Source organism: Oryx dammah, unplaced genomic scaffold (genome assembly GCF_014754425.2).
Source record: "Oryx dammah isolate SB20612 unplaced genomic scaffold, SCBI_Odam_1.1 HiC_scaffold_23, whole genome shotgun sequence".
Taxonomy (NCBI): Eukaryota; Metazoa; Chordata; class Mammalia; order Artiodactyla; family Bovidae; genus Oryx; species Oryx dammah.
In genome coordinates, this window is record NW_024070207.1 from 91,522,980 (window position 1) to 91,547,081 (window position 24,102).

Sequence of the window (24,102 nt, forward strand, 5' to 3'; positions counted from 1 at the left end):
CCACTTGTAAAAGAATGAAGCTAGAACACTTTCTAACACCATACACAAAAATAAACTCAAATGGATTAAAGATCTAAACGTAAGACCAGAAATTATAGAACTCCTAGAGAAGAACATAGGCAGAACACTCTCTGACATAAATCACAGAAGGATCCTCTATGACCCACCTCCTAGAATATTGGAAATAAAAGCAAAAATAAGCAAATGGGACCTAATCAAACTTAAAAGCTTTTGCACAACGAAGGAAACTATAAGCAAGGTGAAAAGACAGCCTTCAGAATGGGTGAAAATAATAGCAAACAAAGCAACTGACAAACAACTAATCTCAAAAATATACAAGCAGCTCCCACAGATCAATTCTAGAAAAATAAGTGACCCAATCAAAAAATGGGCCAAAGAACTAAACAGACATTTCTCCAAAGAAGACATACAGATGGCTAACAAACACATGAAAAGATGCTCAGCATTACTCATTATCAGAGAAATGCAAATCAAAACCACAATGAGGTACCATCTCATGCCAGTCAGAATGGCTGCTATCAAAAAAGTCTCCAAACAATAAATGCTGGAGAGGGTGTGGAGAAAAGCGAACCCTCTTACACTGTTGGTGGGAATGCAAACTAGTCCAGCCACTATGGAGAACAGTGTGGAGATTCCTTAAAAAGCTGGAAATAGAACTGCCATACAACCCAGCAATCCCACTGCTGGGCATACACAAAGAGGAAACCAGAAGGGAAGAGACACGTGTACCCCAATGTTCATCACAGCCCTGTTTACAATAGCCAGGACATGGAAGCAACCTAGATGTCCATCAGCAGATGAATGGATAAGAAAGCTGTGGTGCATATACACAATGGAGTATTCAGTTCAGTTCAGTTCAGTCACTCAGTCGTGTCTGACTCTTTGTGACCCCCATGAATTGCAGCACGCCAGGCCTCCCTGTCCATCACCATCTCCCAGAGTTCACTCAGACTCACATTCATCGAGTCAGTGATGCCATCCAGCCATCTCATCCTCTGTCGTCCCCTTCTCCTCCTGCCCCCAATCCCTCCCAGCATCAGAGTCTTTTCCAATGAGTCAACTCTTCTCATGAGGTGGCCAAAGTACTGGAGTTTCAGCTTTAGCATCATTCCCTCCAAAGAAATCCCAGGGCTGATCTCCTTCAGAATGGACTGGTTGGATCTCCCTGCAGTCCAAGGGACTCTCAAGAGTCTTCTCCAACACCACAGTTCAAAAGCATCAATTCTTTGGCGCTCAGCCTTCTTCTCAGTCCAACTCTCACATCCATACATGACCACAGGAAAAACCATAGCCTTGACCAGACGGACCTTAGTCGGAAAAGTAATGTCTCTGCTTTTGAATATACTATCTAGGTTGGTCATAACTTTCCTCCCAAGGAGTAAACGTCTTTCAATTTCATGGCTGCAGTCACCATCTGCAGTGATTTTGGAGCCCAAAAAATAAAGTCTGACACTGTTTCCACTGTTTCCCCATCTATTTCCCATGAAGTGATGGGACCGGATGCCATGATCTTCATTTTCTGAATGTAGAGCTTTAAGCCAACTTTTTCGCTTTCCTCTTTCACTTTCATCAAGAGGCTTTTTAGTTCCTCTTCACTTTCTGCTTCACTTTCTGCCATAAGGGTGGTGTCATCTGCATATCTGAGGTTATTGATATTTCTCCTGACAATCTTGATTCCAGCTTGTGTTTCTTCCAGTCCAGCATTTCTCATGATGTACTCTGCATATAAGTTAAATAAGCTGGGTGAAAATATATAGCCTTGACATACTCCTTTTCCCATTTGGAACCAGTCTGTTGTTCCATGTCCAGTTCTAACTGTTGCTTCCTGACCTGCATACAGATTTCTCAAGAGGCAGGTCAGGTGGTCTGGTATTCCCATCTCTTTCAGAATTTTCCACAGTTTATTGTGATCCACACAGTCAAAAGGTTTGGCATAGTCAATAAAGCAGAAAGAGATGTTTTTCTGGAACTCTCTTGCTGTTTTCCATGATCCATCGGATGTTGGCAATTTGATCTCTGGTTCCTCTGCCTTTTCTAAAACCAGCTTGAACATCAAGGAGTTCACGGTTCACGTATTGCTGAAGCCTGGCTTGGAGAATTTTGAGCATTACTTTACTAGCATGTGAGATGAGTGCAACTGTGCGGTAGTTTGAGCATTCTTCGGCATTACTCAGCCATTAAAACGAATGCATTTGAATCAGTTCTAATGAGATGGATGAAACTGGAGCCTATTTTACAAAGTGAAGTAAGTCAGAAAGGAAAACACCAATACAGTATACTAACACACATATATGGAATTTACAAAGATGGTAACGATGACCCTATATGCGAGACAACAAAAGAGACATAGATGTAAAGAACAGTCTTTTGGACTCTGTGGGAGAAGGCGAGGGTGGGATGATTTGAGAGAGTAGCATTGAACTGTGTGTATATTATCATATGTGAAGTGAATCGCTGGTCCAGGTTTGATGCATGAGACAGGGTGCTCAGCGCTGGTGCACTGGGATGACCTTGGGGGATGGGATGGGGAGGGTGGTGGGAAAGGGGCTCTGGATGGGGAACACATGTGTGCCCGTGGCTGTTTCATGTCGATGTTTGGCAAAAACCACTACAATATTGTAAAGTAATTAGCCTCCAATTAAAATAAATTATTAACTAAAAAAAAAAAAAAAGGAGTTCCCAGGTGTTGCAGTTGTAAAGAATCTGTCTGAAATGCAGGAAACACAGGAGACATGGATTTGATACCTGAGTCAGGAAGATCCCCTGGTGGAGGAAATGGCAACCCATTCCAGTTTGCTTGCTTAGACAATCCCATGGACAGAGGAGCCTGGCAGGCTATAGACTGCAGTCCATGGGGTCACAAAGAGTTGGACCCAACTGAGCACACACATAAGGGTATGATACATTATCATTTATATTGTATTACTTTATATGTACTCTTTTTATTAATTATTCTATTGTTTTTATTTTTACTGATATCTATCACTACATTCCTTTTTAATGTGGGCCATAGTTTAGTTTTATGTATTTATTTAATACATATTTATTTGACTGTGATGAGTCTTAGTTGTGGCATGTGGATCTAGTTCCCTGACCAGGGGTCAAATTTGGGCCCCTTACATTGACAGCCCAGAATCTTAGCCACTGGACCACCAGGGAAGTCCCTAACATTGCATTCTGATTGTCCTCTCCTCTGCTCCATAAATAAGTACCTAGTTTATTTTTTTTCACCTGTAAGGTCCTACCACTCCCTTTATTATATACATACATATATATATATATATAAATAAAACCCAACAACAACAAATGCCATTTTCTTCCTCAATTTTTGTCCATCCCCTTATTTTTTTCTTTTTTAGTTTTTTATTGAAGGATAATTGCTTTACATGATTTATTTGTTTTCAGTCAAACCTCAACATGAATCAGCCATAGGTATACATATATCCTCTTCCTTTGAACCTCTCTCCCATTTCCCTCCCCATCCCACCCCTCTAGGTTGATACAGAACCCCTGTTTGAGTTTCCTGAGCCATATAGCAAATTCCTGTTTGCGATCTATTTTGTATATGATAATATAAGTTTCCATGTTACTCTTTTCATACATCTCACCCTCTTCTCCCCTTTCCCCATGTCTATAAGTTTATTCTCTATGTCTGTTTCTCCATTGCTGCCCTGAAAATAAATTCTTCAGTACCATTTTTCTAGATTCCATATATGTGTGTTAGAATACAATATTTATCCTCCTCTTTCTGACTCACTTCACCCTGTATAATAGGTTCTAGTTTCAATCACCTCATCAGAACTGACTCAAATGTGTTCCTTTTATGACTGAGTAATATTCCATTGTGTATATGTACCACAACTTCTTTATCCATTCAGCTGGCAATGGACATCTAGGTTGTGTCCATGTTCTATCTATTGTAAATAGTGCTGCCATGAACAATGGGATACATGTGTGTTTTTCAATTTTGGTTTCCTCAGAGTATATTCCTAGGAGTGTGATTGCTTGGTCATATGGTGGTTTTATTCCTAGTTTTTTAAGGAATCTCCATACTGTCTTCCATACTGGCTGTATCAATTTACATTCCCCAAAACAGTGCAAGAGCATTCCTTCTTCTCAACACCCTCTCCAACATTTATTGCTTGTAGACTTTTTGATGATGCATTCTGACTGGTGTGAGGTGATATCTCATTGTGGTTTTGATTTGCATTTCTCTAATAATGAGCGATGTTGAGCATTTTTTCTCATGTTTGTTAGCCATCTGTATGTCTTCTTTGGAGAAATGTCTGTTTAGGTCTTTTTCCCACTTTTTGATTGGGTTGTTTGTTTTTCTGGCATTGAGTTATATGAGCTGTTTGCATATTTTGGAAATTAATCCTTTGTCAATTGTTTCATTTGCTATTATTTCCTCCCATTCTTAGGGTTGTCTTTTCACCTTGCTTATAGCTTCTTTTGCTGTGCAAAAGCTTCTAAGTTTAATCAGGTTCTACTTGTTTACTTTTGCTTTTATTTCCATTACTCTCAGAGGTAGGTCATAGAGGATCTTGCTTTGATTTATGTCATTGAGTGTTCTGCCTGTGTTTTCCTCTAAGAGTTTTATACTTTCTGGTCTTACATTTAGGTCTTTAATCCATTTTGAATTTATCTTTATGTATGGTATTAGGAAATGTTCTAATTTCATTATTTTACATGTAGCTGTCCAGTTTTCCCAGCATCATTTATTGAAGAGGCTGTCTTTGCTCCATTATATATTCTTGCCTTCTTTGTCAAAAATAAGGTACCCTAGGTGCATGGGTTTATTTCTGGGCTTTCTATCTTGTTTCATTGGTCTATATTTCTGTTTTTGTGCCAGTACCATACTGTCTTGATGACTGTAGCTTTGTAGTAGTATAATCTGAAGTCAGGAAGGTTGAGTCCTCCAGCTCCATTCTTCTTTCTCAAGACTGCTTTGGTTATTCAGGGTCTTTTGTGTTTCCATATGAATTGTGAAATTTTTTGTTCTAGTTCTGTGAAAAATGCCACTGGTAATTTGATAGGGATCACATTGAATCTGTAGATTGCATTTGGTAGTATAGTCATTTTCACAATATTGATTCTTCCTACCCAGGAACATGGAATATCTCTCCATCTGTTTATGTCATCTTTGGTTTCTTTCATCAGTGTTTTACGATTTTCTGTGTACAGTTCTTTTGTCTCCTTAGGTAAGTTTATTCCTAGATATTTAATTCTTTTCGTTGTAATGGTGAATGGGATTGACTCCTTAATTTCTCTTTCTGATTTTTCATTGTTAGTATATAGAAATGCAAATGATTTCTATGTATTGATTTTGTATCCTGTGACTTTGCTAAATTCACTGATTGTCTCTAGTAATATTCTGATACTCTCTTTAAGGTTTTCTATGTACAGAATCATGTCATCTGTGAACAGTGAGAGTTTTACTTCTTCTTTTCTGATCTGGAATCCTTTTATTTCTTTTTCTTCTCTGATTGCTAAAGCTAGGACTTCCAGAACTATGTTGAATAATCATGGTGAAAGTGGACACCCTTGTCTTGTTCCTGATCTTAAGGGGAGTGCTTTCAGTTTTTCACCATTGAGAACAATGTTTTCTGTAGGCTTGTCATATATGGCCTTTACTATGTTAAGGTAGGTTCCCTCTATGCCCATTTTTTGAAGAGTTTTAATCATAAATGGGTGCTGAATTTTGTCAAAGGCTTTTCCTGCATCTATTGAGATGATCATATGGTTTTTGTCTTTCAATTTGTTTATGGTATACCACATTGATTGATTTGCATATATTGAAGAATCCTTGCATCCCTGAAATAAACCCAACTTGATCTTGGTGTATGAGCTCTTTTATGTGTTGCTGAATTCTGTTTGCTAAAATTTTGTTGAGGATCTTTGCATCTATGTTCATCATTGATATTGGCCTGCAGTTTTCTTTTTTGTGTGTTGTCTTTGTCTGGTGTTGGTGTCAGGGTAATGGTGACCTCATAGAATGAGCATCCCTTTATATTTTCATTTGACAGGTTTCAGGAATTCTATCCCCGAGAATATGTCACCTTGGCATCCTGGACATTTCAAGCTGTAGGAATTTGAGAAATGGCAGGACTTTCTGATCTGTAAGGACTTTCTGATCTTCCCCTGAAGCGGGTTGTAAAACCCTCATGTGAAAAGAGCCCTCCTTTTACCTTGAGGAAAGGAACATCCTTCCTTCCAAAGATGGAATCTCAAAGATCAGGCCTTGCCAAAATTTCTCAGATTACTACATTGATCTCATGTTCTCTGTCCTGTCACATATTTCCATGACATGGAAAGTTATTTAATCGTCATCAAACCTGGCAGAAAAACACTCAAGTTTAACCATTTCTTCAAATCTTCATGTCCTTATGAAAACTCCTGCTGCTGCTAAGTTGCTTCAGTTCTGTCTGTCTCTGTGCGACCCCATAGACAGCAGCCCACCAGGCTCCTCTGTTCCTGGGATTCTCCAGGCAAGAATACTGGAGTGGGTTGCCATTTCCTTCCCATGAAGACTCCAGAGTCATGTAAAACTTGTATTATTTAAATGTATATGCTTTCCCCTTGTTAATCTGTCTTTTTTTCCTGGAGTCCCAGTGAAGAACTTAAAAGGGTAGAGAGAAAAGGTATTTTCCTTCCCTATACTTACTTTCCAAATAGCAACAACTAACTTCTTTCCATGAGGGGAACCAGCCTTTTTAACTAGGTTCCTCTTAGACCTTCTCTCATTTTTGCTAGATAATTTGAATTTCTAGATCTAGGGTTGAGAAGTTTCACATAATCACAGACTGGTGGTGGTGGTTTAGTCACTAAGTCATGTCTGACTCTTGTGACCCCATAGACTGTAGCCCGCCAGGCTCTTCTGTCCATGGGATTCTCCAGACAAGAATACTGCAGTGGGTAGCTATTTCCTTCTCCAAAAGATCCTCCCCACCCAGGGATCGAACCCAGATCTCCTGCATTGCAGGTGGATTCTTTACTGTTGAGCCACCAGGGAAGCCCAATCACAGACTAATTTATTTAAAAATTGTGTTAAAAGATAAACTGAGACACATATGCATTTTAAGAGTTGAGTTAAGCAAAAAATCTATTCCAGTCAGGCAATGCCAAACCAGAACTACTTCAGAGTGTCCCATTGACAGAAGCTGGGAGAGAGACTTTTATAGAGAAAAGGCAGAAGCAAACTAGGGAAATTCATGATTGGCTATAGCCTAAAGCCTAGTTGGCTGTTTGTGATTAGTTGTCATTAGGTTTCAATTCTGTAAACTTGAGGCGTTTTACAGGCTTAGATTTTGGTTTGCTGTATGCAGAAGCCTTGGTATCAGAGCTGCATCAGTCTAATGGCTTCCTTTTTAAATTAACAGTTGGAAATCTACAGCTTTTTATTTTGTTTTATAGAAGGTAGTGTTTTGCAATGGTTCAATATGTGGATTTTGGAGGAAAAAAGGACCTGAATTTTAATTCTGGCTCTGTGGCTTTCTAGATATATGATGGTGAGCACATTACTTCTCCAAGCTTCAATTTTCTCATCTATACTTTTTTGAAAGTAGTACTTATAAGATTATTGAGAAAACTAGATGATGCATGAAAGGCACCTAGCTTAGGTGTTCAGAAATTGGGGTCTCTTTCTTGCATTTTGAAATGGAATTACACATATCATGGTGTAATATGTTTTTTAACATATGTGAAATGTGTCTACTTACATCACCATGACACTGCAATTGGAACTAAGAACTGAGATCACCAGTGTCAACATGACTTAGTTATTTGCTATGGGAAAATCTTGCCCAGGAAGGAAAAGACTATAAACCAATAAATAGCTTCACTCCTTGCTTCAGGAAATTCCAACAAGTCAATTTATCTGAGACAACAGTCTGCTCTCCTGGAAAACAATTCATTTACCAAATAGCAGTGTATTTATCAAGGTTTACTTCAAGACCTTGTGTCTACAAATACTAATCTATTATGTCACAAAATTTTCTAAAGCCCAATTTGGCCAACACTGAAAGTTGCACCTTAAATTAGGCCCCAAACTCTTTAAATATCCCTCATTTGACTTTATTCTGATCTGACCCTTGGCTACTCATTTGACCACATCTCCTGTCACATCCTACTCATCTTTACTCAATTTCAGCCACATCAACACTCTTGCAACTTCTCAAATGGGCCAGGTATACTGACTTTTAAACTCACTAATATATTTATCTCATTCTCTCATTTCCTTCAAGTCTATTTTCAAACATCTCATTGTTGTTATGCATTTGCATGCTCAGTCGTCTCTGACTATTTGTGATCCCATGGACTATAGCCCACCAGGCTCCTCTGTCCATGGGATTTTCCAGGCAAGAATACTTGAAAGTGAAAGTCACTCAGTTGTTGTCTACTCTTTGCGACCCCATGGACTGTATAGTCTATGGAATTCTCTAGGCCAGAATACTGGAGTGGGTAGCCTTTCCCTTTACCAGGGGATCTTCCCAACCCAGGGACTGAACCCAGGTCTCTCACATTGCAGGCATATTCTTTACCAGCTGAGCCACAAGGGATACTTGAGTGCATTGCAATTTCTTTATCCAAGAGATCTTCCTGACCCAGGGATCAAACCCACCTCTCCTGCATTGCAGGCAGATTCTTTACCTCTTGAGCCACTGAGGCTTCCCAAATATCCCAGAATCAGAGTTATTTTCCTAATTACTTCATATCAAATGGTCTTCTCAGTTCTATCTGATTTTTTTCTCCATAAAACTTATTATAACCTAACATATTGTATCTGTTTGCTTGTGTGTGTTCCTCACACTAGAATATAAACACCATGAGAGAAATAACTTTATTTTTGTTTGTTCTTACATCCCTAGTGCCTAAACAGTGGCTGGATCATAATGGGACCTCCATCAATATTTATGAAATAAAGGGGTAAATTGAATGAGAAGTGAAAATATGAGGACACTGAGTTCCATTTGCTGACACTTGCTAGAAGCAGTCGTTTCAGCTAGACTATGATGACCTAAGGGGGCTTCTGGCATGAACCAAGCTGTTAGAACAGCCCTATCCAAAACCAGTCACAACCATTCCTTTCTTCAAAACCTTTGATGGTTTCCTATATATCAGGAGTTAGCAAATTATGCCCTGTGGACCATATCCATTCTGATTCCTGTTTTTTCTTTTTTTAATTGGAAGATAATTGCTTTACAGTATTGTGTTGTTTTCTGCCATACAACAATGTGAGTTGACACATGAATGGATAAAAAAGTTGTGGTACATATATATGATGGAATATTACTCAACCTTAAAAAGGAATTTGAGTTAGTTGAACTGAGGTGGCTGAACCTACAGCCTGTTATACAGAGTGAAGTAAGTCAGAAAGAGAACAACAAATATAATATATTAGCACTATATATGACATCTAGAAAAATGGTACTGATGAACATATTTGCAGGGTAGGAATAGAGACAGAGACATAGAGAACAAACTGATGCCTGTTTTTTTTTCTTTAAATAACTTTTATTACAACACAGTCAATGTTCATTCATTGTCGTATTGTCTATGGCAGCTTTCTGCTACTACAGTAGAGCTGCATAGTTGTAAGGGAACATATGGTTCACAAGCATAAAATATTTATGATTTGGTCCTTTATCTCAAAAAGCTTTATGACCATTTGCTATTGGCTAAGATGAAGTACAAAGTTGTTCAGACTTCTCTCCTTCCTAGAAGAACAGTGTGGGATTTGGCTCAGAGCTTAGAATCAAATGGACTTCCCTGGTGGCTCAGACAGTAAAGAATCTGCTTGCAATGCAGGAGACACAGGTTTGATCCCTGAGTCAGGAGGATCCCCTGGAGAAGGGAATGGCTAGCCACTCCAGTATTCTTGCTGAGAGAATCCCACAGACAGAGAAGCCTGACAGGTTACAATCCACGAGATCAAAAAGAGTCAGACATGATTGAGCTCAAAACACTTTCACTTCACTTGAAATCACACAGATTCAAATGTCAACTCTGAAAATTACTGGCCATGGGAACTTGTGCCAGTTACTCAACACAAGTTTCCTCATCTGAAAAATAAAGATGCTACCTGTACTTACATCAGGTATTGTTAGAACTGAAAACCACATTCACAGAAAACTAACCAATCTGATCACATGGACCACAGCCTTGTCTAACTCTATGAAACTATGAGCCATGCCATGTAGGGCCACACAAGATGGACAGGTCATGGTGGAGCATTCTGACAAAACGTGGTCCACTGGAGAAGGAAATGGCAAACCACTTCAGTATTCTTGCCTTGAGAACCCCATGAACAGTATGAAAAGGCAAAAAGATAAGACACTAGAAGATGAATTCCCCAGGTCATTAGGTGCCCATTATGACACTGGAGATTGGTGGAGAAATAACTCCAGAAAGAATGAAGACATAGAGCCAAAGCAAAAACAACACCCAGTTGTGGATATTACTGGTGATGGAAGCAAAGTCCAACGCTGTAAACAGCAATATTGCATAGGAACTTAGAATTTTAGGTCCATCAATCAAGGAAAATTCGAAGTGGTCAAACAGGAGATGGCAAGAGTGAATCTCGACATTCTAGGAATCAGAGAACTAAAATGGACTGGAATAGGTGAATTTAACTCAGATGACCATTATATCTACTACTGTGGGCAAGAATCCCTTAGAATAAATGAAGTAGCCATCACAGTCAACAAAAAAAGTCAGAAATGCAATCTCAAAAACAACAGAATGATATCTGTTCATTTCCAAGGCAAACCATTCAATATCACGGTAATCCAAGTCTATGCCCTGAGCAGTAATGCTGAAGAAGCTGAAGTTGAATGGTTCTATGAAGACGTACAAGGCCTTCTAGAACTACAACCCCCAAAAGATATCCTTTTCATTATAGGGGACTGGAATGCAAAAGTAGGAAGTCAAGAAATACCTGGAGTAACAGGCAAATTTGGCCTTGGAGTACAGAATGAAACAGGGCAGAGGCTAACAGAGTTTTGCCAAGGGAACACAATGGTAATAGCAAACACCTTCTTCCAACAACACAAGAGAAGACTCTACACATGGACATCATCAGATGGTCAATATCAAAATCAGACTGATTATATTCTTTGCAGCAGAAGATGGAGAAGCTTGATACAGTCAGCAAAAACAAGACTGGGATCTGACTGTGACTCAGATCATGAACTCCTTATTGCCAAATTCAGATTTAAATTGAAGAAAGTAGGGAAAACCACTAGACTATTCAGGTATGACCTAAATCAAATCCCTCATGATTATACAGTGGAAGTGAGAAATAGATTTAAGGGACTAGATCTGATAGACAGAGTGCCTGAAGAACTATGGACAGAGGTTTGTGACATTGTACAGGAGGCAGGGAGCAAGACCATCCCAAAGAAAAAGAAATGCAAAAAGACAAAATGGTTGTCTGAGGAGGTCTTAAAAAGAGAAGTGAAAGACAAAGGAGTAAAGGAAAGATATACCCATTTGAATTCAGAGTTCCAAATAATAGCAAGGAGAGATAAAAAAGCCTTCTTCAGCAATATGTGCAAAGAAATAAAGGAAAACAATAGAATTGGAAAGACTAGGGATCTCTTCAAGAAAATTAGAGATACCAAGGGAACGTTTTGTGCAAAAATGGACTCAATAAAGGACAGGAATGGTATGGACCTAACAGAAGCAGAAGATATTAAGAAGAGGTGGCAAGAATACACAGAAGAACTGTACAAAAAAGATCTTCATGACCAAGATAATCACGATGGTGTGATCACTCACCTAGAGCCAAACATCCTGGAAAGAGAAGTCAACTGGGCCTTAGGAAGCATCACTATGAACAAAGCTAGGGGAGGTGATGGAATTCCAGTTGAGCTATTTCAAATCTTAAAGGATGATGCTGTGAAAGTGCTGCACTCAATATGCCAGAAAATTTGGAAAACTCAGCAGTGGCCACAGGACTGGAAAAGGTCAGTTTTCATTCCAATCCCAAAGAAAGGCAATGCCAAACAATGCTCAAACTACCACACAATTGCACTCATCTCACATGCTAGCAAATTAACGCTCAAAATTCTCCAAGCCAAACTTCAACAGTACATGAAACATGAACTTCCAGATGTTCAAGCTGGTTTTAGAAAAGGCAGAGGAACCAGAGATCAAATTGCCAACATCCAATGGATCATGGAAAAAGCAACAGAGTTCCAGAAAAACATCTCTTTCTGCTTTATTGACTATGCCAAAGCCTTTGACTGTGTGGATCACAATAAACTGTGGAAAATTCTGAAAGAGATGGGAATACCAGAGCACCTGACCTGCCTCTTGAGAAACCTATATGCAGGTCAGGAAGCAACAATTAGAACTGGACATGGAACAACAGACTGGTTCCAAATAGGAAAAGGAGTATGTCAAGGCTGTATATTGTCAACCTGTTTATTTCATTTATATGCAGAGTACATCATGAGAAACGCTAGACTGGAAGAAGCACAAGCTGGGATCAAGATTGTCAGGAGAAATATCAATAACCTCAGATATGCAGATGACACCACCCTTATGGCAGAAAGTGAAGAACTAAAAAGCCTCTTGATGAAAGTGAAAGAGGAGAGTGAAAAATTTGGCTTAAATTTCAACATTAAGGAAACTAAGATCATGGCATCTGGTCCCATCACTTCACGGCAAATAGATGGGGAAACAATGGAAACAGTGAGAGGCTTTATTTTGGTTGGGGGGGAGAGCTCCAAAATCATTGCAGATGATGACTACAGCCATGAAATTAAAAGATGCTTACTCCTTGGAAGAAAAGTTATGACCAACCTAGACAGCATATTCAAAAGCAGAGACATTACTTTGCCAACAAAGGTCTGTCTAGTCAAAGCTATGTTTTTTTCCAGTAGTCATGTGTGGATTTGACAGTTGGTACTATAAAGAAAGCTGAGCATTGAAGAACTGATGCTTTTGAATTGTGGTGTTGGAGAAGACTCCTGAAAGTCCCTTGGACTGCAGGGAGATCCAACCAGTACATCCTGAAGGAAATTAGTCCTGGATATTCACTGGAAGTACTGATGCTGAAACTGAAACTCTAATACTCTGGCCAATTGATGCAAAGAACTGACTCCTTGAAAAAGACCCTGATGCTGGAAGATTGAAAGCTGGAGAAGGGGACAACAGAGGATTAGATGGTTTGATGGCATCACCAACTCAACGGGCATGAGTTTCAGTAAACTCTGGGAGTTGGTGATGGACAGGGAGGCCTGACGTACTGCAGTTCACAGGGTCACAAAGAGTTGGACATGACTGAGTGACTGTACTGAACTGATTATTAGAATTAAATTAATTTCTGTTGATAAGGTTCTAATCACAGAACTTGGCATATGGCAGGCACACATGCAGTCTCAGTTTAGGGTTAGGATTAAAATTAGCTTAATATCTTGTGATGATTTTTACTATTTACTCTCTGACTACATAATGCCCTGTGTTTCACTCAACTGCTGAGCATTTCTGTCCACTACAAGGTCCTTCCAGCTTCCATCCCTTCCTTGCCTACTGATTGCCTAGAACAGATAAGTGAAACTTAAAAGAATTTTTTATTTGAGTATAGTTGCTTTACAATATTGTGTTTATTTTTGCTATATGGCAAAGTGAATCAGCTGTATATATACATATATTTCTCCTTTTTTGAATTTCCTTCCCATTTAGGTCACCACAGACCACTGAGTAGAGTTTCCTGTGCTATACAGTAGATTCTCATCAGTTATCTATTTTATACACAGTATTAGCAGTATATATATGTCAATCCCAACCTCAAAATTCACATCTTCCCCTCCTTACCCCTTGGTAACCATAACTTTCTCCATGTCTGTGTCTCTATTTCTGCTTTGTAAATAAGATTGTCTATAACAATTTTTTCAGATTCCACATATATGCATTAATATATTATGCAGTATTTGTTTTTTCTCTTTCTGAGTTACTTCACTCTGTATGACAGTCTATAGGTCCATTCATGTCTCTTCAAGTGACCCAACTTCTTTCCTTTTTATGGCTGAGTAATATTCCATTGTGTTTATGTACCACATCTTCTTTATCCATTTCTCTGTTGATGGACATTCAGGTTGCTTCCATGCCCTGGCTATTGTAAATAGTGGTACAGTGAACACTGGCTTGCATGTGTCTTTTTGAATTATGATATTCCCTGAAAGTTAACTTGCCTTTGTAGTCCTCCACTAAGGCTCATTCTGTCAGAAGACTTCCCTGAAAACCATGGGTAGATTCATTGGTCCATTGTGGTCCTGAAATACCCTTGCTTTAGTGCCTTCTACTTGGACTCAGCACATCGATGAAGTCATGTAAGTCTCTATGGTGGTAGTGGTGTGTGTGGCAGGGAGGGGGGTTAGAATGAATATTTCTTCCTCATTTTGCTCTTCCCAGTAACCAGCACAGTGCTTAGAGCATGCATGCATGCATGCTCAGTCACTTAAGTCATGTCCAAGTCTTTGTGACCCTATGGACGGTTGCCCACCAGGCTCCTTGGCCCATGGGATTCTCCATGCAAATATACTGGAGTGGGTTGCCATGCCCTCCTCCAGGGGATTTTCCTGACCCAGCAATTGAACCTGCATCCCATGCATCTCTTGCATTGCAGGTGGATTCTTTGCCACTGAGCCACTGGGGAAGCCCATGCTTGGAGGATATCTAATGGTTTTGACTAAATCAGTTACTTGGAGGAGACATCCCATTTTGATCATTCCCTTTTGTACACATGTTGTTTGTAGCTGCTTATAATTGAAAGGAGAACATTGATGATGGCTTAAACTTCCTGTAAAAAATGAATGGGGAACCACCTCAAGTCCAAGTCAGTTTTGAAAGGCTCTGCTGGCTCAGGAGAGAATGCAGGGACAGACCACTTGATTTCCTCTGCAGGCAGCTGTGGTAAAATCAAATGAACAATGCATTATCTTCCTGATGATGTTTGGTGGTTTGAGTCCCACCTTTACCACTTACTAATGATATGATTGCCAGGAGAAATATCAATAACCTCAGATATGCAGATGACACCACCATTATGGCAGAAAGTGAAGAGGAACTAAAAAGCCTCTTGATGAAAGTGAAAGAGGAGAGTGAAAAAGTTGGCTTAAAGCTCCACATTCAGAAAACAAAGATCATGGCATCTGGTCCCATCACTTCATGGGAAATAGATGGGGAAATAGTGGAAACAGAGTCAGACATTTTTTGGGGCTCCAAAATCACTGCAGATGGTGATGGCAGCCATGAAATTAAAAGATGCTTACTCCTTGGGAGGAAAGTTATGACCAACCTAGACAGCATATTGAAAAGCAGAGACATTATTTTGCCAACAAAGTCCATCTAGTCAAGGCTATGGTCTTTCCGGTGGTCATGTATGGATGTGAGAGTTGGACTGTGAAGAAAGCTGAACGCCGAAGAATTGATGCTTTTGAACTGTGTTGGAGAAGACTCTTGAGAGTCCCTTGGACTGCAAGGAGATCCAACCAGTCCATTCTGAAGGAGATCAGTCCTGGGTGTTCTTTGGAAAGAATGATGAAACTCCACATATTAATACAAAACAGTTATTTGATCCAATAATGCAAGAGTTGACTCATTGGAAAAGACTCTGATGCTGGGAGGGACTGGGGGCAGGAGGAGAAGGGGACGACAGAGGATGAGATGGCTGGATGGCATCACTGACTCGATGGACGTGAGTCTGAGTGAACTCCGGGAGTTGGTGATGGACAGGGAGGCCTGGTGTGCTGCAATTCATGGGGTTGCAAAGAGTTGGACATGACTGAGAGACTAAACTGAATAATATGATTTTAGTTAATTCTCCCAGCCTCAGGTTCCTTGTTGTAAACTTGAAATTTCCTTTCTCTCTGACTTAGGGTGAGGACTGAGAGATGAATTTAGTAAACACTCTTGGTAAGCTGTTTTATACACATCAAGCTATTTATAATTAAGCTCCTTAGATGGGTCAATTGTCCTGGCTCATTGAGTGGGAAGCAGAAATGAGACCAGCATGGGTTTATTTATAAATTAGTTCATTCAGTCAAGGTAAGGCTGGTCCTACATGGTTGACTCATTCCATCAGATAAGTGTATGTGCTTTGTGCTAAATCACTTCAGTCATTTCTGTCTCTTTGCGACCCTATGGACTGTAGCTTGATAAGCTCCTCTGTCCATGGGATTTCCCAGGCAAGAATACTGGAGTGGGTTGCCATACTCTCCTCCAGGGGATCTTCCCAACTCAGGGACTGAACTTGGATCTCTTCCATCTCCTGCATTGGCATGCAGGATCTTTACCTCTAGCACCCCCTGGGAAGCCCTCATAGAATTTATGTGACAAACATATTAATACAAAACAGTTATTTGATCCAATAATGCAATACTATTTTAAAAATAATTTTTAAGTATTTATTTTTATTTTTGGTTGCACTAGGTCTTTGTTGCACACGGGCTTTCTTTAGTTGTGGTATGCAGGCTTCTTATTGCCATGTCTTCTCTTGTTGAGGAGTGTGGACTCTAGGTGCACAGGCTTCAGGAGTTGTGGCTCATGGGCCCTCGAATGTGGCCTCAGTAGTTGTGGTACATGAGCTTAGTTGCTCCATGGCATGTGGCGTCTTCCCAGACCAGGGATTGAACCTATGTCCCCTGCATTGGCAGGGGGGTTCTTAATCCACTGAACCACCAGAGAAGTCCAATAATGCAATACTTTTAAGAACATATTTTTTCAAAGAAGACAACATAATTATTCAAAATGACTAAACTATTTTAGAGTGATAGCTATCTCTATGACCTAAAAACAAGATTCCGGTTTTGTCTGTATTAATATTCTCTTCCATATAACAAAATACTACAAACTTAGCAACAAAACAACATACATTTATTATCTCAAAGTTTCTGTGGATCAGGAGTCCAGGCACAGTTTAGTTTGATTCTCTGCTTAGTGTCTCACAAAGCTACAGTCAAGACGTCAGTCAGGACTAGGTTCTCATCAGAGGTTCCACTTAGAAAGGGTCTGCTCTCACGTTTCCTTAGGTTATTGGCAGAATTATTTTCCCTGGGGCTGTAGGATTTACAGCAATGTAGGAGGGGAAAATACTTTCCTTGATTCTTAGGATCCCAGACTAGGTCTGAAAATTAAACTGATGAAGACAGACTAATGGGAGAAAAGCATATAGTATATAGATTAAAGGGCTTCCTTGATAGTTCAGTTGGTAAAGAATCTGCCTGCAATGCAGGAGACCCTGGTTCAATTCCTGGGTCAGGAAGATCTGCTGGAGAAGGGATAGGCTACCCACTCCAGTATTCTTGGGCTGCCCTTGTGGCTCAGCTGGTAAAGAATCTGCCTGAAATGCAGGAGACCTGGGTTCAATCCCTGGGTTGGGAAGATCCCTGGAGAAGGAAACAGCTACCCACTCCAGTATTCTGGCCTGAAGAATTCCATGGACTGTATAGTCCATGGGGTCACAAAGAGTTGGAGTGAGCGACTTTCACTTTTCACTTTTAGGAGAGGAGGGAAAGTGAGGAGGTCAGTGAGACTTTCTTGTTTCACTTGTTGTTTTTCAAATTCCTTCACCTTAAACTATTCAATGGCCACAGTGCCATATTTTGGGCTAGTTTTTCATGAACTACATCAGCAGAGTGATTCTTCAAAGTCTGGTGGAAAGACACACACACACACACTAACAAAATGAGTGCTACATACTTATGTAATCATGTAGAGGCTACCACCTTTGTCACACTGGACTGGTTAAAAGCAAGCCACAGATCCTGCTCAGTGTGAAAGGATAACCAAAGGTGTCAGGGAGGAAAAAATTATTTTCCTTCTGCCCTTCTATGTTCTCAACTGGGGCTCTTGTAACAGAACACAGGCTAACAAGAGGAAAAAACAACAGAAGTTTATTCACATGCATGTCTCATGTATACATAAGAGATACCCAGGGGATAATGAGTAACTCGAAGATCTGGCTTAAATACTATCATCAGCTAAATACAAAAGAAAGAGGTGTGGCAGAGGGAGACCAATTATGAGGAAGTGATCTGGAAAAGTAAGGTAAACAAGAGTAAGGTTTGTTATGCAGATTTAATTCAGTGCCTTCTCCATTAATAAGACTTTCTTGTAATTTAGTCATCCTCTCTTTCTGGTACAGAGAGAAAGATACACTTACACATGGAAGATTTCCTTTTTAAATGTATATATCCATTACAGAAGGATAATTTCAACTTTGCTTTCAGAGCTTCCCTTGTGACTGCTGTTGATCAACATAATCAGGTAAAAATAATCCTTATGGCAAAACAAAGTATATTCTGAGCGTGGCATACCCTGCCACCCTTTAGTGTAAATACCAGTCAATAGGAATCATGGGACCATATTGAAGTCTAGCACACTGTACAACCTATAAAGTATGTCACTCCTTCATTTAACACTAGTGTGTATGTGTGTGTCTCTGTTTGTGTGTCTGTATTTCAAGGGGTTGTAAGGCCCATGTGAAAAAAAACTTTGTTTTTCTTGTTCACAGTTGCATCTTCAGCACCTCTAGAACAGTACCAAAGACAGAGAAACTGCTCAATAGATATTCGTGGAAGGAAGAAATTAATGAACAAATGAATATCCACTATGTGCATGGCATTGACAATTATTTTGGGCTGTGGCAGTCCATGATATGTTTAGTTTGGAGCATTCTGTACGCCCAAATAGCATAAACCATTGTCCTCTTAGTGATAAGAAACTCTAAATTGTTGAATGTAAAGCATTTGACAAGAATTATGGGATTCTTTTGAACTCAGTGAAGACACATAGCTATTAAATTTCTGAAGCCCAGTGATTTTTATGATGTAAAATTCATGACCATGTCACCTTTCTAAAACTAATTATGAGAAAATAGAACTTTCAAGTTGGAGAATTCTAGAATGATTAAAAAAGCACTTGACCCTGCCTCTTCTCCATCAAATCTCTTTTCTTTTTTGTGTGGGACAAATTTTCATCTTAGCCTCTGAAGAGTTATGCCCTGAAGTAACTTGTAATGACTACCATCTGTTAAGGAGAAATCCTTAACATTACAAAACTATATAATTGTTATAGCTTTAGTGTTCCTGGATCCAGAATGCAGAAAAATAGCACTTCATGGCCTCAGCAGATGTTTTTCTTATTTACACTGAAATTCCAGTGTCAAAAAGCTAGTCCTTGCTCCATCCTCCCAAGAATAAAATATTCCATATTCCATCGTGTAGTATGAAGAAAAAAAAAAAAGAAAGAAAGCAGAGTGTTTTAGATGCCAAACAGCATATGGAGAGTTTTGTACACCAGGATGTCTGGGGACATCAGTGACAGGACCCTTCTCACAGCTGTTGGAGCCCCTCTGATGAGAAGGCTTTATGGGAAAAAAATAGGCAATCAACATTCTGCAAAGGATGACATTTTCTATTAAATTTTCCCTACTTTTTATATAACACAGCTGCAGCAGCTTTATGTGGCTTTTCCTAATGATACCTCATCTTACGAGCATGTGCGGTTGTGAAACAGTTTGTCAGTGGCTCCCTTTAAATACACAAGGTTTCAGAGCAGTCACTTCCCACTTTACCTGAAAGTCCCTAACCCCATCAGCAAGAGTCCCAGATGCCTACATTTATGTGTGCCTGTAACAATACAGAACTTTAAAATGAGCCACTGAATAGGAGGGACAGGCTATGTCACAGTGGCTTCCAAATAATATCTTCCTAATGTAGGTGAAGTTGTTCTTCCAAAAAGGTGTGATGTGGGTTGATTCATTGATGATTCTGTACAATACTGTCTATATGTAATCCACAGGTATAGATTCACTGAGGGAAATGAATGAATGGTAGATCAACTTCTCTGTATTTCCTTTTAACTAAAAAGAAAGGTAATTTTGTAGTTTTCATGTTTATCAAGTTGCTGTTAAGTGCAATGGTTATAAATTAGTTTGTCTTCTAAACACTCTCAGTTTGTGCTGATGCCCTTCCTCCAGAGTAAATTCTTATTGTTTTGCAAATGTGTGATACATTTAATTATACATACTACTGATAAATAAATTTTAAAAATTCTCTTGAAGAAATAGTCCAGATTAATCTAGATCAAACACTGTGGGATTTGATGTCTCTTATTTAAGTGCTGGTTTTGAACATCAAATACATATCTCAAACCTCCTATCAAGATTTCCTGTTCAGAAGAAATTCTTTAGTTATTTTTGTATCTGTTGTATGGATCTTAAAGTAAATTTCATAAACTCTGGCTCAGTTTTGCAATATTTAAGGTAAAAGATAACAATACATTTCTAGCTTTCTGGTTCAGGTATCATTAAGTATTTTGTTTTCATAGAACACTTCAGATAACATAGTGACAAAATAAGAATAATATAAAGTACTTAATATAAAGTACTTAAATCTTTAAAAATATATTAAAAAATCCAGACTCAAGGAGTTCCCATGGTGGTGGAGAAGCAAGAGTCTGAGATCACCTCCTTTCATAAACACACAAAAATTACTAATATTTACAGGGACGTTTCTAATGAGAAAAATCACGACCCACCAGGAAAGACCTTCTACAACTAAAGATATAAAGAAGGAATCACAACAAGATGGGTAAGAGGGGCAAAGCTGGAGTATAGTCAAGAGCTATATCCCCAAGTGGGGCTTCCCAGGTGGCACAGTGGTAAAGAATCCTTCTGCCAGTGCAAGAGATGCAAGAGATGTGGGCTTGATCCCTCGGTCAGGAAGATGCCCTGGAGTAGGAAATAACATTTTTCACCTGGAAAATTCCATGGACAGAAGAGCCTGGCAGGCTACAGTCCATGAGGTCATAAAGAATTGGACACAACTGAACGTGCGTGCATGCACACACACACACCCCCCAAGTGGGCAACCCCAACTGGGAGAATAACTGCAATTGCAGCACACACACATACACACACACACACCCAGGTGGGCAACCCCAACTGGGAGAATAACTACAATGGCAGATATTCTGCCCAAGAACTGAGAGGTCTGAACCGCACACAGGGCTCCCCAGCCCAGGGGTTCAGCACTGGGAAGATGAGCCCTCAAAATGTTTGGCTTTGAAGACCAGTGGGGCTTACTTTCAGGAGACCCAGAAGACTGTGGGAAATAGAGGGCATACACAGGATATCCCATATTCTCAGAACCAGAGCAAGAGCTGTAACTTGAAAGGAGCCTGGCTCATACCCATGTACAGGTCTTGGAGAGTCTACTGGACAGGCTGGAGGCAACTGAAACTCACCCTGAGGATGTGGACATAGGTGATTTCTATTTTGTGGAGCTCCCTTTACCACATGCACACTGGTGCTGGCAAGCACCATTTTGGAATCCTCTATCTTATTAGCTTTGGGACCCAGCCCCATCTCCATCCACCAGACTTCAGTACTGGAATGTCTCAGGTCAAACAACTAGCTATCCAGTGACACAGCCCTACCTACTTGCAGACAGGTTGCTTTAAGACCCCTTGAGCCCATAGTTGTGCTGAACATGGCCCTGCCTACCAGAGGGCTCAAGTCCTAGCTCCACACATCAAAGTGCAGGCACTAGACATGGAATCCCCTGGGCCGCAGCCCTACCTGCCCACCAGCACACCAACACCATCTCTGAGATACTTTGGACTCCTCAACCAGCTACACTGGGATCCAACTCCATCCGTCAGGGGGCTAATACCAGCTTTGGGCCACCCAAGAACATGCAGCTAGCCATTTCAGGAACCAGACCCACCCACCAGCAGTGTGACACTATATGCAGGAATGCCAACTCTGCAACCATGCACCCCAGAACCTGGTTCTGCCCACTGGTGAGCCAGCACAAGCTCAAGGAACTGCTATAGTGACCCAGCCCTGCCAACCACTGGCCAGTAGTCTCCACACAAGGCAGGGCCTGATGAACAATCAGACTGAGGCACTGTCAAACCTACCAGCCTGCCTATAGCAGTCACCCTGCCACAACAGAAGAATTCACATAACCGATGTAGGGGACACCCCTAGAACTTATCATTCTGGTAACCAGAGGGGCGTATGCTGCTGGAGCACACGGGATATCTTCTGTAAAAGACCACTTCTCCAATGTATATGCTTCCTACAAGAGACTCCCTTAATTTTTAAAAGACATTATTTCCCCTATAATCATAAAAAATAAAAAAAATTTATCTACTGGTTTACTGAAAACTCGTCTTTCTCTGATTGCTGAGATCTGCTGATATGCCAAAGCTGCGCTGAGAAGCAGCATGGTTTTTGGTGTCTGGGCTTTCCTGGTGGCTCAGATGGTAAAGAATCTGCCTGCAATGTGGGAGACCCAGGTTTGATCCCTAGGTCAGGAAGAGAAGGTCCCCTAGAAAAGGAAATGGCAACCCACTCCAATATTCTTGTCTGGAGAATCCCATGGACAGAGTAGCCTGGCAGGGTACAGTCCATTAGGTTTCAAAGAGTCAGACATGACTGAGTGACTAACACACACACAGAAATGAAAATAGTGCCACAGGTGGCACCTGATTCAGGACTCATATAGCAGTGGCCACTACTTTAAAGATATTATATCTAAGTGACAAAATTATCTGTTACTGTGTTCAGGAGTAAATGAAATAGGGTAAATCTGACCACAAAATATATTAGTTCAGTTCAGTCGCTCAGTCGTGTCCGACTCTTTGCGACCCCATGAATCGCAGCACACCAGGCCTCCCTCTCCATCACCATCTCCCGGAGTTCACTCAGACTCACATCCATCGAGTCAGTGATGCCATCCAGCCATCTCATCCTCTGTCGTCCCCTTCTCCTCCTGCCCCCAACCCCTCCCAGCATCAGGGTCTTTTCCAATGAGTCAACTCTTCTCATGAGGTGGCCAAAGTACTGGAGTTTCAGTTTTAGCATCATTCCCTCCAAAGAACACCCAGGACTGATCTCCTTTAGAATGGACTGGTTGGATCTCCTTGCAGTCCAAGGGACTCTCAAGAGTCTTCTCCAACACCACAGTTCAAAAGCATCCGTTCTTTGGTGCTCAGCTTTCTTCACAGTCCAAATCTCACATCCATACATGACTACTGGACAAAACATAGCCTTGACTAGACAGACCTTTGTTGGCAAAGTAATGTCTCTGCTTTTGAATATGCTATCTAGGTTGCTCATAACTTTCCTTCCAAGGAGTAAGCGTCTTTTAATTTCATGGCTGCAATCACTATCTGCAGTGATTTTGGAGCCCCCAAAATAAAGTCTGACACTGTTTCCACTGTTTCCCCATCTATTTCCCATGAAGTGATGGGACCAGATGCCATGATCTTAGTTTTCTGAATGTCTCGGAGCTTTAAGCCAACTTTTTCACTCTCCTCTTTCACTTTCATCAGGAGGCTTTTTAGTTCTTCTTCACTTTCTGCCATAAAGGTGGTGTCATCTGCATATCTGAGATTACTGATATTTCTCCCGGCAACCTTGACTCCTGCTTGTGTTGTTTCCAGCCCAGCATTTCTCATGATGTACTCTGCATATAAATGAAATAAGCAGGGTGACAATATACAGCCTTGACATACTCCTTTTCCTATTTGGAACCAGTCTGTTGTTCCATGTCCAGTTCTAACTGTTGCTTCCTGACCTGCATATAGGTTTCTCAAGAGGCAGGTCACGTGCTCTGGTATTCCCATCTCTTTCAGAATTTTCCACAGTTTATTGTGATCCACACAGTCAAAGGCTTTGGCATAGTCAATAAAGCAGAAATCGATGTTTTTCTGGAACTTTCTTGCTTTTTCCATGATCCATTGGATGTTGGCAATTTGATCTCTGGTTCCTCTGCCTTTTTTAAAACCAGCTTGAACATCTGGAAATTCATGGTTCATGTATTGCTGAAGCCTGGCTTGGAGAATTTTGAGCATTACTTTACTAGTGTGTGAGATGACTGCAATTGTGTGGTAGTTTGAGCATTGTTTGGCATTGCCTTTCTTTGGGATTGGAATGAAAACTGACCTTTTCCAGTCCTGTGGCCACTGCTGAGTTTTCCAAATTTTCTGGCATATTGAGTGCAGCACTTTCACAGCATCATCCTTTAAGATTTGAAATAGCTCAACTGGAATTCCATCACC